The sequence below is a fragment of the Hyla sarda genome, unplaced genomic scaffold, assembly GCF_029499605.1.
Source record: "Hyla sarda isolate aHylSar1 unplaced genomic scaffold, aHylSar1.hap1 scaffold_281, whole genome shotgun sequence".
NCBI classification, from domain to species: domain Eukaryota; kingdom Metazoa; phylum Chordata; class Amphibia; order Anura; family Hylidae; genus Hyla; species Hyla sarda.
Window position 1 is genome coordinate 113,865 of NW_026609514.1, and position 17,248 is coordinate 131,112.

Below are 17,248 nucleotides of genomic sequence, written 5' to 3' on the forward strand. Positions count from 1 at the left end.
AGCTGTTGTATTCTCCACAGGAAGTTGTGTAATTCTTTCCAGCTTGTCCACAGTGCTCTGTCTGTCCATGTTAGGAACTGTCCAGAGCAGGATAGGTTTGCAATTGAGATTTGCTCCTACTATGGACAGTTCTTGACATGGACAGAGGTGTGGGCACAGAGCACTGTGGTCAGACAGAAAATAAATTAAAAAAAAAGAACTTCCTGTGAATCACTTATACAGCAGCTAATAAGTACTGGAAGGATTAAGATTTTTAAGTAGAAGTAATTTATAAATCGGTTTAACTTTGTAGCACCAGATGATTAAATAAAATGTTTTCCAGTAGAGTAACCCTTTATGCAGTGGTTAGGTTATGCTGGAAGTTGTAGTTTCGCTCACCATAACTGTAGAACTGACAAGTGACTACAGCTCTGATAGGACATAATGAGGAGAATGTACAATGATATCAGTGACTACAGGTGACGTCTTCTCTATAGTAAGGAGAATACACAATAATATCAGTGACTACAGGTGACATCTTCTCTATAGTGAGGAGAATACACAATGATATCAGTGACTACAGGTGACGTCTTCTCTATAGTGTGGAGAATACACAATGATATCAGTGACTACAGGTGACGTCTTCTCTATAGTGAGGAGAATACACAATGATATCAGTGATTACAGGTGACGTCTTCTCTATAGTCTTTCCTTATCTAATTCAGATGGTACATACCACTAGTGTTGCTCGCGAATATTCGCAATTCGAATATTATTCGCGAATATCGCATATTCGCGAATTTGCGAATTTCGCGAATATAGCGCTATATATTCGTAATTACGAATATTCGTTTTTTTTTTCTTCACAGTACACATCACAGTGATCACCCCTCTCTGCTTCCAGGTTGTGTGGTGTAAAGAAGGCTGTAATACTACTGTGTGAGACTGACGTGCGGAAATTCGCATATGCGAAAACTTAGCATATGCTAATTTTCGCATATGCGAATTTCCACATATGTTAATTTTCGCATACACGAACTTTCTCATGTGCGAAAATAAAACGAGGGTTAACGAATATGCAAATATTCGCGAATATATGACGAATATTCGTCCATATATTCGCGAATATTCGCGAATTCGAATATGGCCTATGCCGCTCAACACTACATACCACCTGGTCCAGCTAAAACTTCTGTCTGCAGAATGTGACGCCCAGACGTCTCCTCACTATGTCAGTGCATTCTCATCCTCTATATGAAAACAAGTATTATTATAAACCTGCCAGACACTGTATCCTCTAAATATAATACTACTATACACTACACTCTTTGATTATAAACCTTCCATACACCGTACCCACTGAATATAATACTACCACACACTGTACATTCTGAATATAATACCAACACATACTGTACACTCTGCATATAAATCTGCCACATACTGTACCCCTGTATATAATGCCGCCACACACTGTACCCTCTGAATATAATACTACCACATACTGTACCCTCTGAATATAAATCTGCCACATACTGCGCCCTCTGAATATAAATCTGCCACATACTGTACCCTCTGAATATAAATCTGCCACATACTGTACCCTCTGAATATAAATCTGCCACATACTGAACCCTCTGAATATAAATCTGGTGGTGTAGCTAGTGGATGATGGGGGTGCTTGTACTGGGGGGTGTTGCTGGAGGATGATGAGGGTGCTACTGGCCATCCCCCCTGGCAGTATCATCCCCATCATCCATCGGCAGGATCATCCTCCTGGCAGGAGGCATCCACCATCAGGATCTGCTGATGGAGGTGCTGCTTCTGGAGGGGGTTGCTGGTGGATGATGATGGTGCTACTGCCAGGGGGGTAGCATTAGGTAGGCAGCAGTTCCCCCACTTAAGGTAGGTAGCAGTTCCCCCACATTAGGTAGGTAGCAGTTTCCCCACATTAGGTAGGATAGATTCCCCACATTTGGTACCAGTTACCCCACATTAGGTAGTAATTTCCCCACATTAGGTAGCACAGATTTCCCACATTAGGTAGCACAGATTCCACACATTAGGTAGCAGTTTCCCCACATTAGGAAGTACAGATTCCCCACATTAGGTAGCAGTTTTCCCACATTAGGTAGCAGTTTTCCCACATTAGGTAGCATAGATTCCCCACATTTGGTAGTAGTTTGCCCCCATTAGGCCACAGGTTCCCTTGCATGTTCTCCACCATAGGTCAAAGTCTCCCCACATTAGATCGCTGGTTCAAACAAACCCCCCCTCCCCCCACACAAAAAAAACACATACACACACAACACAGAGACACACACACACACAGATAGATAGAGAGAGAGAGACACACACACACACAGTCAGAGAGACACACACACAGTCAGAGAGACACACACTCACAGAGAGACACACAGTCACACACAGACACACAGAGTCACAAACAGACAGATAGTCACACACAGACAGAGAGCAACACAGACAGAGATAGCGACAGATAGACATGTGCAATTCGGTTCGGCATGAATGTCTAAATTAACGAATTTTACCGTTTTCGTGCATTCGGACCGATCCGAATGCACGAAAACATATTTTGAACATTCCCGAATAGCCACGATAATACGAATAGCAAAGTAACGAATACATTCGTTATTTCTGAAAACGAACGAATATAGATAGTTTGATTTTTCGGATACATTCGGTATTCGGGTACATTCGGTAAATCTTTTTATTCTTTTTTTGGACTTTAGCGATCCTAAAAAATTATGGAGACACCTTTTTTATAAAAATTTCGTAGGGTATCATAAAAAAATGATAATAAAAAAGATACAGTGGTGATGGAAAAAATTGTATCTAATGAAATGTATCTTTTTTATTATGAAATGTTTATTCATTTTTAAACAGGGATCAATTTATGTGAGCGGGTAAAGCACTAAAAATGTAGCCGACAATAATGAAAATGTAGTGTGTGCGTGTTTTTCACTTTTTTTTAAAAACATTTTTTAGGTAGTACTACTACTCCCAGCATGGAACACACTCTTCCATGATGGGAGTAGTAGTTACCTGTACTAATTGACAGATCGCAGGGGTCCCTTGCGATCATCTTGTATAATGTATAGATGCGGCAGCTGCTCTTCTATGGTCCCCTGCACTCACGTATATGTACACATATTCATATTTCCCGCAGAGCTGTGATTGGCCAGATGGTTCCAGCCAATCACAGCTCTCTGTGAGAAATAGGAATATGTGTATATATACGGCCGTGCAGGGGACCATAGGAGAGCGGCCGCCACATCTATACATTATACAAGAGGATCGCAGCGGGTGTCAGGAGTGATACCTGCAGTGATCTTTCCTTTACTACAAGTACTAATACTCCCAACATGGAGCACACTCTGCTCCATGCTGGGAACTGTAGTACCTGCATTAATAGACAGATCGCAGTGGGTGTCAGAAGTTACACTCGCTGCCATATGTCTATTAATGCAGGTACTACAGCTCCCAGCATGGAGCAGAGTGTGCTCCATGTTGGGAGTATTAGTACCTGCAGTAAGGGGCAGATCCCAGCGGATGTCACTTCTCCTGACACCCGCTGCGATCGTCCTTATGTGAATGTCGGGATGAGCTGTTCTCAGGGCTACAGAGCCCGGAGAACAGCTGACGCTGAGCCGTAGGTATACATCGTATATCTACTGCCCAGCAAGAACTGGCTGAGAATGAAAATATGGGGAACCCTATGCGTTTTTTATTTTTTATTTTTTTATTTAAATTTAAAAAAAAAACGCATAGGGTTCCCCGTATTTTCATTCTCAGCACAATACCAACCAAACAGCAACAGCCTGACGTTACCAGGGTGGGTGAGGACCATTGTTACTGGCCCTCCCCAGCCTAAATAACGCCAGCCTGTTACCGCCTAGGTCCAGGAGCGCCATTTTTGACGCTCCGGGCCTGTTGGTACCGGCTCTTCCCGGCACCCCTGTGGCGGTGGGTACCGGGGTAATAATTGGGTGTTAGCGCTAGCTGTTTTTGGGGCTAGCACTAAGCCCTGGCCTAGTAATGGATTCCGTCAATAAGACAGCTTCCGCTACTAACCCTGAAAATTTTATAAAAAAAAAAAAAAAAACACAACACATTGGAAAAATTATTTTATTTAAAAAAACACTCCCCCACAGCCCTCGTTAACCATTTTATTAAAGGGAAAAAAAACAATCCGATGTAATCCATCGAATCCGCAGTAATCCTCTGCATACACGGATCTGAAACGAGAAGAAAAAAAAACACAAAAAATTGGTTATGACATTTTTGGCACTGTCCGCTGGGGAGAGCACCCATGATGCAATGTCTACCCAAACAGGGAGCCACCAATTGGTGCAAAACTACAACTCCCAGCATGCCCAGACAGCCTTTGGCTGTCTGGGCATGCTGGGAGTTGTAGTTTAGCAACAGCTGGAGTCTCCCTGTCTGGGTAGACACTGCCAGAAGGGTCTGTTCACATTATACAAAACGTACAATGTGAACAGAGCTTCAGATAAACTAGCCTTGTTCCCTTCTGTAGCTCCGCCCCCTAATGACGTCATCACTAGGGGGCGGAGCTACACGAACCCGGCCCGGGACTCGAGGGAAGTAAGCTGGACTTCGTCTTCTGTATACACTGTATACAGCTATCTATAGATAGCTGTATACAGTGTATACCGCACAAAGGGTTAACCTACACTGTCCAGCAGTGTAAGTTAACTCTTCCCTTGCTGGGCTTGCGCATAGCGCACAGCTCAGCAAGGGGTTAAGTGAGCCAGCAATGTGTATACTGTATACACATTGCAAGCTCACTGTAAGTTCTTGCTGGGCAGTAGATATACGATGTATACCTATGGCTCAGCGTCAGCTGTTCTCCCGGCTCTGTAGCCCTGAGAACAGCTGATCCCGACATTGACATCAGGAGGATCGCAGTGGGTGTCAGGAGGAGTGACATCCGCTGGGGTCTGTCCCTTACTGCAGGTACTAATACTCCCAACATGGAGCACACTCTTCTCCATGCTGGGAGCTGTAGTACCTGCATTAATAGACATATGGCAGCGAGTGTAACTTCTGACACCCGCTGCGATCTGTCTATTAATGCAGGTACTACAGCTCCCAGCATGGAGCAGAGTGTACTCCATGTTGGGAGTGGTAGTACTTGTAGTAAAGGAAAGATCACTGCAGGTATCACTCCTGACACCCGCTGCGATCCTCCAGTATAATGTATGAATGCGGCGGCTGCTCTTCTATGGTCCCCTGCACGGCCGTATATATACACATATTCCTATTTCTCTCAGAGAGCTGTGATTGGCTGGAACCATCTGGCCAATCACAGCTCTGCGGGAAATATGAATATGTGTACATATACGTGAGTGCAGGGGACCATAGAAGAGCAGCTGCCGCATCTATACATTATACAAGATGATCGCAAGGGACCCCTGCAATCTGTCAATTAGTACAGGTAACTACTACTCCCATCATGGAAGAGTGTGTTCCATGCTGGGAGTAGTAGTACTACCTAAAAAATGTTTAAAAAAAAGTGAAAAACACGCACACACTACATTTTCATTATTGTCGGCTCCATTTTTAGTGCTTTACCCGCTCACATAAATTGATCCCTGTTTAAAAATGAATAAACATTTCATAATAAAAAAGATACATTTCGTTAGATACAATTTTTTTCATCACCACTGTATCTTTTTTATTATCATTTTTTTATGATACCCTGCGAAATTTTAATAAAAAAGGTATCTCCATTATTTATTAGGATCGCTAAAGTCCAAAAAAAGACTAAAAAGATTTACCGAATGTACCCGAATACCGAATGTATCCGAAAAAAACAACACGAATACCCGAATACCGAATGTATCCGAAAAATCTAAACCGAAAATATTGCCGAACCGAAATTTTTTTCCAAAACGAAAAAACGAAACGAAATTAAACGAAAATTTTTCTAGTGCACAAGTCTAGCGACAGACACACACACAAACACAGAGACACACACACTCACAGACAGAGAGACACACACACACACACTCACAGACAGAGAGACACACACAGGGGCGGACATATCGCCTGTGCAGCCGGTTCAGCTGCACAGGGGCCCAGCGTGAGAGGGGGCCGCTGCCCTCTCCAGGTCCGGCCCCAGAGGCGAGCATTAGGCCACATACCACCGCATACTCCCCGACCACAGCAAGTTTGACAGCACCCAGATGGACGCTGCGTTCAACCACCCCTGCAGCCAGTGGCGTCTCTAGGGGGGGCACGGGGGGCACGGCCCCCCCTACATCATGATTGCCCCCCCTTTTGCCCCCCCCCCCCTAGCAGCAGTATGTCACTAGCAGCTCTCATGGCCATCAGGGGGGTACAGCTAGTTCACCAGTAAGGGGCCTGAGCCCCCGCTGCACCCCCGCCCCCCCGGAGCCATCTACTCCGCATCCTTTTTTTAAATAAATCTTCAGCCTGCAGCCCTGTCACCACGCAGGGGCTGCGCTATGCAGACTGGGAAGAGCAGACAGGAAGCTCCTCCCCCTCTCTCACTCCCCTGTATACTGGACCTTGTGGAGCAGGCCCGCTGTGTGTATACAGGCCCGGACACCACCAGTATGGAAGACTTACCTGCCCAGTGCCCACTGCTCATGCTGCCCTTTTAAAGTAAGTAACTTGCTTGGGGGAGAGGGGGAAAGTTGTAGGAGACAGTGGGAGATAGTTCAGTGTTTCCCAACCAGAGGGCCTCCAGCTGTTGCAAAACTACAACTCCCAGCATTCCTTTGGCTTTATGAGCATACTGGGAGTTGTAGTTTTGCAACAGCTGGAGGCCCCCAGGTTGGGAAACTCTGATCTATCTATCTATCTATCTATCAATCATCTATCTATCTATCTCTCATCTATCTATTATCTATCTATCTATCTATCTATCTATCATCTATTTATCTATCTTTCTATCTATATATCCATCTATTTATGTATCTATCTATCTCTCATATCTATTTATCTTTCATCTATCTATCTCTCATCTATCTGAGATAGATATGAGATAGATAGATAAATAGAAAAATAGATACATAAATAGATAGATGGATATAGATAGATGGATGAATAGATAGATAGATAGGAGATAGATGGATAGATAAATAGATAGATAGATGATTGATAGATAGAACAGTGTTTCCCAACCAGGGGGCCTCCAGCTGTTGCAAAACTACAACTCCCAGTATGCTCATAAAGCCAAAGACATGCTGGGAGTTGTCGTTTTGGAATAGCTAGAAGCCCCCTGGCTGGGATACACTGATCTATCTATCTATCTATCTATCTATCTATCTATCTATCTATCTATCTATCTCATATCTATCTATCTCTCATATCTATTATCTATCTATCAATCACATGTCTATCATCTATCTATCTATCTATCTATCTCATATCTATCTATCTATCTATCTATCTATCTATCTATCTATCATCTATCTCATATCTATTATCTATCTATCTATCTCATATCTATTATCTATCTCATATCTATCTATCATCTATCTATCTCATATCTATTATCTATCTATCTATCTATCTATCATCTATCTATCTATCTATCTATCACATGTCTATCATCTATCTATCTATCTCATATCTATCTATCATCTATCTATCTTGTATCTATTATCTATCTATCTATCTATATATCATCTATCTCATATCTATTATCTATCTATCTCATATCTATTATCTATCTCATATCTATCTATCATCTATCTATCTCATATCTATTATCTATCTATCTATCTATCTATCTATCATCTATCTATCTATCTATCTATCTATCACATGTCTATCATCTATCTATCTATCTCATATCTATCTATCATCTATCTATCTTATATCTATTATCTATCTATCTATCTATCTATCTATCTATCTATCTATATATCATCTATCTCATATCTATTATCTATCTATCTCATATCTATTATCTATCTCATATCTATCTATCTATCATCTATCTCATATCTATTATCTATCTATCTATCTATCTATCTATCTATCTATCTATCTATCATCTATCTATCTATCTATCACATGTCTATCATCTATCTATCTATCTCATATCTATCTATCATCTATCTATCTTATATTTATTATCTATCTATCTATCTATCTATCTATCTATCTATATATCATCTATCTATCTATCTACAAAACTAAAGATCCAGCGGCACTCCCAGATAAGGTGCAAAAACAAAGTGTTTTATTCCCCCATGTATGTGTGACGTTTCGATAGCATCCCGCCATCTTTATCATACGTACAGTTGTACATTCTGCAGTCTCTGTGACATCACTGTGCTTCATAATAAACTGTGACATCACTGTGCTTCATAATAAACTGTGACATCATTGTGCTTCATAATAAACTGACATCACTGTGCTTCATGCTGTAATTTGATGTCACTGTGTATAACAACCCTGTAGTGACATCACAGTTTATTATTCTTGAATGCTGACTTCACTGTGTATATTTTCCCGGTACAATGACATCACTGTATAGTTACCCTCTACTGTGACAACACTGCGTTTATTAACCCTGTAGTGGCAAAACTGTTTATTGTCGCTGTACAGAGACATTACTGTTTATATTAACTCTGAACTGTGATGTCATTGTGCATATTTACCCTGTATTGTCACTCGCAGTGCAAGGTAAATATGTACAGTGACATTAGGGTATACAGGCTTAATATATACAGTGATGTCACAGTGCAGTGTAAGTATCAACAGTGATGTTGCAGTATAGAGATAACACACAGTGATGTTATAGTTTAGAGATAATATAGACAGTGATGTCACAGTACAGGGATAATATACACAGTGATGTCACAGTACAGGGATAATATACACAGTGATGTCACAGTACAGGGATAATACACAGTGATGTCACAGTACAGGGATAATACACAGTGATGTCACAGTACAGGGATAATACACAGTGATGTCACAGTACAGAGATAATACACAGTGATGTCACAGTACAGAGATAATACACAGTGATGTCACAGTACAGGGATAATACACACAGTGATGTCACAGTACAGGGACAATACACAGTGATGTCACAGTACAGTGATAATACACAGTGATGTCACAGTACAGGGATAATACACAGTGATGTCACAGTACAGAGATAATACACAGTGATGTCACAGTACAGGGATAATACACACAGTGATGTCACAGTACAGGGATAAAACACAGTGATGTCACAGTACAGGGACAATACACAGTGATGTCACAGTACAGAGATAATACACAAAGTGATGGCACAGTACAGAGATAATACACAGTGACGTCACAGTACAGGGATAATACACAGTGATGGCACAGTACAGAGATAATACACAGTGATGTCACAGTACAGGGATAATACACAGTGATGTCACAGTATAACCATCTCACAGCTGGACCACCATGTAATTTCAGCAGAAAATAAAGCAGGGCCTCATGTTCAAGTTTCGCCGAAGGCCTCACAAAGTCTAGAGCCGCCTCTGGTTGGCCCTACCATGGGACCCGGTGGGACCATAAGTCCCAAGTGGCACTTTTCAGGGGTGGCATTTTGCTGCCCCCCTTTTTTTGTGCCTAGTAGGTTCATGGTAGGGTTGGCGCCGCCGCTGCTCACTGTTCTAAAGCAGCTGCGGGGTATAATAGCACAGCGGGCACTTTAGACAGTGAGTCTGCCTCCGGCCGACCGGGGTCTGACGAGGGACGTCGCACAAGTGACGTACTTCTGCAGACCTGCTCAGGAGGACGTCAGTGACGTCACTCGTCAGGCCGCCGCCGGAGAGGAGAAGCGCTGTGCAGGGCAGTTAAGTGTGTCTGTGTGTGTGTCTGTGTCTCTGTGTGTTTGCGTGGGGGCTATGGCTACCTAATGTGGGGAAACTATGTTACCTAATGTGTGGAATCTGTGCTACCTAATGTGGGGAATCTGTGCTACCCAATGTGGGGAAACTATGGTACCTAATGTGGGGAATCTGTGCTACCTAATGTGGGGAATCTGTGCTACCTAATGTGGGGAAACTGCTACCTAATGTGGGGAAACTATGTTACCTAATGTGGGGAATCTTTGCTACCTAATGTGGGGAAACTATGCTACTTAATGTGGGGAAACTATGCTACCTAATGTGGGGAAACTATGCTACCTAATGTGGGGAAACTATGCTACCTAATGTGGGGAAACTATGTTACCCAATGTGGGGAATCTGTGCTACCTAATGTGGGGAAACTATGCTACCTAATGTGGGGAATCTATGCTACCTAATGTGGGGAATCTATGCTACCTAATGTGGGGAAACTATGCTACCTAATGTGGGGAAACTATGCTACCTAATGTGGGGAAACTATGCTACCTAATGTGGGGAAACTATGCTACCTAATGTGGGGAAACTATGTTACCCAATGTGGGGAATCTGTGCTACCTAATGTGGGGAAACTATGCTACCTAATGTGGGGAATCTATGCTACCTAATGTGGGGAATCTATGCTACCTAACGTGGGAAAGCTATGCTACCTAATGTGGGGGGCTTGAATGAGCTGCGGCATATGGGAGCCCTTAATAAATAATTAGATACTTATACAGGGGGGGGGTCTTCCCGAGCAAGTGACATATGGGGGTCCACCTGAGTAGGTGACACATGGAGGGGGGGGTCCTGAACAATTGATGTTTTTTTTTTGGGGGGGGGGGCCAGGCACATTCTTTGCACAAGGGCCCTCTGCTGTCTGTGTCCGCCCCTGGACACACACACACACAGAAAGTCACACACAGACAGTCACACACAGTCACACACACACAGAGTCACCCACAGTCACACACACACACATAGAGTCACACAGAGTCACACACACACAGAGTCACACACACACAGACAGAGACACACAAACAGAGATAGAGTGAGACAGACACACACTCACTCACCCAACCAGCGCAGCGCTCCTTCTCTCGGGGCGCTCTGCGAGTGACGTCACGTCCTCCTGCACGGCCCTGCAGAGGCACGTCGGGCCGGCGCAACAGAAGGCATGGGGGCGCAGGCCGGTTCACTGTGCAGGTGACGGGGGGGGGATGGTCCTACTAGTAGGGAGACAGCGCAAGTGAGGACGGGGGGGGGGGGTGCTAGTACAGAGACAGCGCAAGTGAGGACGGGGGGGGGGGGGGAGTGCTGCTAGTTCGGAGACAGCGCAACTGAGGACCGGGGGCGTACCTAGTGTCACCCCATCAGGATGGTGTCACCCGGTGCAGGCTGCACCCCCCGCACACCGGTCGCAACGCCACTGCCCCCTACTCACTTAGACGCCAGGATGGGCTGAGGGCCCTTTACAATCAGCACAGGGGCTGCTACTATTTACCCAGGGCATTACTTACCTGGTGGAGCTACCTATTGGAGGCGTGACCTACCTGGAGGAACTACCCACTGATGGTACTTCCTATTAGGACATAACCTACCTGGGGGCACTACCTACTGATGGCACTTCCTACTTGGACATTACCTACCTGGGGGGGGCACTATTTCCTGGGAGTATTATTTACTCAGGGGCATTACCTACCGGGAGGAATAACTTACTACCTACTGGGGGCATTGTCTATTACATACCTGCAGGGGGCATTAAGTACAACTTATCTAGCTGAATGACCTACTGCCTACCTACTGGGACATAACCTATCTGGGAGCATTACTGAGGGAATTACCTACAAGGAGCAATATCAACCTACTGGTGGGGTTCTACTTTAACCCCTTAAGTACACATAACGTACTGGAACGTCATGTGTCCGTTATAGAACGTCATGTGTCCGTTATAGATCGAGGCGTGGCCCGGCCTCTAACAACGGCCGGGACCCGTGGCTACGCCCTGCATCCCGAGTCCTTAAGGACCGAGGGCGTATCCATACGCCCGTGGGAATTCCGGCCCCCACCGCTAGCCGGTTGGGGACCGGAGCCGGATGCCTGCTGAAATCGTTCAGCAGGCATCCCGGCATATCGCCCAGGGGGGTCATTATGCCCCCCCATGTCGGCGATTGCCGCAGATCGCTGGACAATTCAGTCCAGCGATCTGCGGCGATTCCGGGTCAATCGGGTCTCCAGCCAGAGCCTGCAGGGGTGAGGTGGCACTGGTGCCACCTCACGATCGCCCTGATTCGTCGGCCGGATTACCGGCCGACCAATCAGGGCGCCTGCTGCGGGTGTCACTCCCGCACCCGCTCCGCCCCTCTGGAGGACGTGAGCGGGTGCGGGACGTGCACCCCGGGTGCTGGGGACCCCGATCACCGGCGTTAATGTTGGGATCGGGGCCCCAGGAGCAGCGGCGGCGGCGGGACTGACCTGCAGTGTCTGGATCGTTGGAGGTGAGTGACAGCCTCCTGCTGTTGCTTAGCAACAGCTCCCAGCATGCAAAAAGGGCATGCTGGGAGCTGTAGTTATGCAACAGCAGGAGGCAGACCACCACAACTCCCAGCATTCCCTTATGGGCATGCTGGGACTTATGGTTTTGCAACAGCTGGAGGCACATTCTTTCTATGGAAAAGTGTACCTTCAGCTGTTGTATAACTACAACTCCCAGCTTGCACAAACAGCTAAAGTGCATGCTGGGAGTTGTAGTGGTGCATCTGCTGGTTGCATAACTACAACTCCCAGCATGCCCGTTGGCTGTCGGTGACTGCTGAGAGTTGTAGTTTTGCAACAGCTGAAGGCACACTGGTTGTGAAACTCAGAGTTTTTTTTTACCTAACTCAGTGTTTCACGACCGGTGTGCCTCCAGCTGTTGCAAACTACAACTCTCAGCAGTCACCGTACACCATGCACCGTACATGCTGGGAGTTGTAGTTTTGCAACAGCTGGAGGCACACTGGTTGTGAAACACTGAGTTAGGTCACAAACTCAGTGATACATAACCAGTGTGCCTACAGTTGTTGCAAAACTGCAACTCTCAGCAGTCACCGACAGCCAACGGGCATGCTGGGAGTTGTAGTTATGCAACAGCTGGATGTCCCCCCCAATGTGAACGTACAGGGTACACTCACATGGGCGGAGGATTACAGTAAGTATCTGGCTGCAAATTTGAGCTGCCGCAAACTTTCTGCTGCAGCTCAAATTGCCAGCGAGAAACTACTGTGAACCCCCGCCCGTGCGACTGTACCCTAAAAACACTACACTAACACAAAAAATAAAATAAAAAGTAAAAAACACTACATATACATATACCCCTACACAGCCCCCCTCCCCTCCCCAATAAAAATGAAAAACGTTTGGTACGCCACTGTTTCCAGAACGGAGCCTCCCGCTGTTGCAAAACAACTCCCAGTATTGTCGGACAGCCGTTGACTGTCCAGGCATGCTGGGAGTTTTGCAACAGCTGGAGGCCCCCTGTTTGGGAATCACTGGCGTAGAATACCCCTATGTCCACCCCTATGCAAGTCCCTAATTTAGGCCTCAAATGCGCATGGCGCTCTCACTTTGGAGCCCTGTCGTATTTCAAGGCAACAGTTTAGGGTCACATATGGGGTATCGCCGTACTCGGGAGAAATTGTGTTACAAATTTTGGGGGGTATTTTCTGCTTTTACACTTTTTAAAAATGAAAAATTTTTGGGAAAACAAGCATTTTAGGTAAAAAAAAATTTTTTTTTTTACATATGCAAAAGTCGTGAAACACCTGTGGGGTATAAAGGTTCACTTAACCCCTTGTTACGTTCCCCGAGGGGTCTAGTTTCCAAAATGGTATGCCATGTGGGGGTTTTTCTGCTGTCCTGGCACCATAGGGGCTTCCTAAATGCGGCATGCCCCCAGAGCAAAATTTGCTTTCAAAAAGCCAAATGTGACTCCTTCTCTTCCGAGACCTGTAGTGCGCCAGCAGAGCACTTTTCACCCCCATATGGGGTGTTTTCTGAATCGGGAGAAATTGGGCTTCAAATTTTTAGGGGTATTTTCTGCTATTACCCTTTTTAAAAATAAAACATTTTTGGGGAAACAAGCATTTTAGGTAAAATTATTATTTTTTTTTACATTTGCAAAAGTCGTGAAACACCTGTGGGGTATTAAGGTTCACTTTATCCCATGTTACATTCCCCGAGGGGTCTAGTTTCCAAAATGGTATGCCATGTGGGTTTTTTTTTGCTGTTCTGGCACCATAAGGGCTTCCTAAAGGTAACATGCCCCCCAAAAACCATTTCAGAAAAACGTACTCTCCAAAATCCCCTTGTCGCTCCTTCCCTTCTGAGCCCTCTACTGGGCCCGCCGAACACTTTACATAGACATATGAGGTATGTGCTTACTCGAGAGAAATTGGGCTACAAATACAAGTAAACATTTTGTCCTTTTACCCCTTGTAAAAATTCAAAAATTGGGTCTACAAGAACATGTAAGTGTAAAAAATGAAGATTGTGAATTTTCTCCTTCACTTTGCTGCTATTCGTGTGAACCACCTTAAGGGTTAAAACGCTGACTGAATGTCATTTTGAATACTTTGGGGGGGTCTAGTTTTTATAATGGGGTCATTTATGGGGTATTTCTAATATGAAGACCCTTCAAATCCACTTCAAACCTGAACTGGTCCCTGAAAAATACTGAGTTTGAAAATTTTGTGAAAAATCGGAAAATTGCTGCTGACCGTTGAAGCCCTCTGGTGTCTTCCAAAAGTAAAAACACGTCAATTTTATGATGCAAACATAAAGTAGACATATTGTATATGTGAACCAAAAAAAATGTATTCGTAATATCCATTTTCCTTACAAGCAGAGAGCTTCAAAGTTAGAAAAATGCAAAATTTTTTAATTTTTCATCAAATTTACGGATTTTTCACCAAGAAAGGATGCAAGTATCGACAAAAATTTACCACTAAGTTAAAGTAGAATATGTCACGAAAAAACAATCTCGGAATCAGAATGATAACTAAAAGCATCCCAGAGTTATTAATGTTTAAAGTGACAGTGGTCAGATGTGCAAAAAACGCTCCGGTCCTTAAGGCCAAAATGGGCTCCGTCCTGAAGGGGTTAAAAGTTTGAATCACCCCCCTATTCCCATCAAAAAAAAAACACAGTGTAAATAAAAATAAACATATATGGTATCGCCACGTGCGGAAATGTCCGAATTATAAAAATATATTGTTAATTAAACCGCATGGTCAATGGTGTACGCGCAAAAAAATTCCAAAGTCCAAAATAGTGCATTTTTGGTCACTTTTTATATCATGAAAAAATGAATAAAAAGCGATCAATAAGGCCTATCAATGCAAAAATGGTACCGATAAAAACTTCAGATCACGGCGCAAAAAAATGAGCCCTCATACCGCCCCATACGCGGAAAAATAAAATAGTTATAGGGGTCAGAAAATGACAATTTTAAACATGTCGGGTTTGCAATAGTAAATGAGGGCCAATGTGTAAATAAAGAGAGGTGTATAACTACTATATAGCCTGATCCCAAAGAATACAACTGTCATCAATATTTAAGGGGTACGGACTATTTACCAAGCGAATAACCTGCAAGTCCCATTCTTGTGCTTTTATACTTAACCCTTTAATTTATTTATCCAGGATATCACGCTCTCTTCTTTACCACACACTGCCACCTGGCATCAGGGACAGTTACACATCTATGCATACATAGAGGTAAGTACAACGTTGTGTAAGTGCATTACATTGTAGATCTACTTGTAGGTATACCCGGGCACTACAGCTCATTATACACGTATTCATTTTATTTTATCTAGACCATCGACACATTGAGGATTATTACCACTATCTGCAGATTACATCAACATTCAACAATAAAAGTATCTCTATTGTTTAACCCTTTCAGCGCTGGGATATGTTTATTTAAATATATATATTTTTATACACACACTCTACTGTAGAGACCCTGCTCAGGTTTCAGTTTGCGGCCCAATTTCCTGCCACAGGGTGTGGATTAAAGTTGCTCGTGATGCGATAGCTACACAGCACTTAGCATGACTGGAAGCCAACAATGAGTTAAGTGTATGCAGAAGAGTCCTTGCTCAGCTACTACTTTTTACTGACAAGAAAAATTCTTCTCATTGGAGCAGGAAGCAGGATTTTGGAGATAACTGGAAAATGAGTTCTGACTAGGCCTAAACTCCTCTCACATGGGACCTAGCAGAGATATGAGACAATCAGGTTCAAGTCCTCTAGCCTGTTCAGGACGTAGGGCGTATGCATACGCCCTGCATCCCGAGTCCTTTAGGACGTAGGGCGTATGGATACGCCCGTGGGAATTCCGGTCCCCACCGCTAGCCAGTTGGGGACCGGACTGGGATGCCTGCTGAAATCATTCAGCAGGCATCCCGGCACATCGCCGAGGGGGGTCCTGAGACACCCCCATGTTGGCGATCGGAAAAAATGACATGTCAATTCAGACATGCGATTTTCTCCTATTTCGGGATGATCGGGTCTCTAGTGACCCCATCACGCGGAAAATAGGGATGATCAGAGCTGTCAGTGACAGCCCCGATCATCCTGAAGGATAGGAGCGAGGTTTCAGCGCTGCAATCTCCTCCTGTCCCCTGCCATTAGTCAGAAATGAGTTCTGAGCAATGGCAGTGCACGACAGGGGGTTGCCATGGAAACCCCCCGCTCTGCCCACCCCTGGATGTCGGGCAGAACAGGGGGAGAAGATGGCGGCCTGTACCTGTGCAGAAGATGCCGTGCGGACTGCCGTTCATCGGTAGAGACAGCGGAGATCAGCGGCGCAGGTAGGGAAGTGACGGTGGGAGGGGGGAAAGAAAGGTGGCAGTAAAGCAATATTTACTGCTGCCCTTCTAGTGGTTGCTAAACTGCAACTCCCAGCATGCCCAGACAGCCAAAGGCTGTCTCGGCAAGCTGGGAGTTGTAGTTTTGCAACATCTGGAGGGTCACAGTTTGGAGACCACTTTTAAAGTGTTGCCCAAACGGTAGCCCTCCAGATGTTGCCAAACTACAACTCTCAGCATGCCTACACTGCCCAGGCATGCTGGGAGTTGTAGTTCTGTAACATATGTCCCTTCAGATTTTGCAATTTTCATGAAAATTTAGAAAATTGCTGCTATAGTTTGAAGTCCTCTAATTTTTTCAAAAAGTACAAATATGTCCATTTTATGATGCCAACATAAAGTAGACATATTGTATTTGTGAATCAATATAAAATGTATTTGGAATATCAATTTTCCTTATAAGCAGAGAGCTTCAAAGTTAGAAAAATGCAAAATTTTCAAAATTTTCATGACATTTTG

General features: G+C 44.4%; 1 protein-coding gene and 1 long non-coding RNA gene across 2 annotated transcripts in view; both read left to right on the forward strand.

Moving 5' to 3' along the window:
- LOC130326118 (cilia- and flagella-associated protein 251-like) overlaps positions 1 to 17,248 on the forward strand; it is a 317,392-nt gene that overhangs the window by 112,305 nt on the left and 187,839 nt on the right. The window lies entirely within an intron of this gene.
- Positions 6,442 to 16,452, forward strand: LOC130326121 (uncharacterized). The gene is made up of 3 exons (XR_008870789.1): positions 6,442 to 6,651; positions 15,558 to 15,632; positions 15,734 to 16,452. It is a non-coding gene; the product is annotated as an uncharacterized LOC130326121 (long non-coding RNA).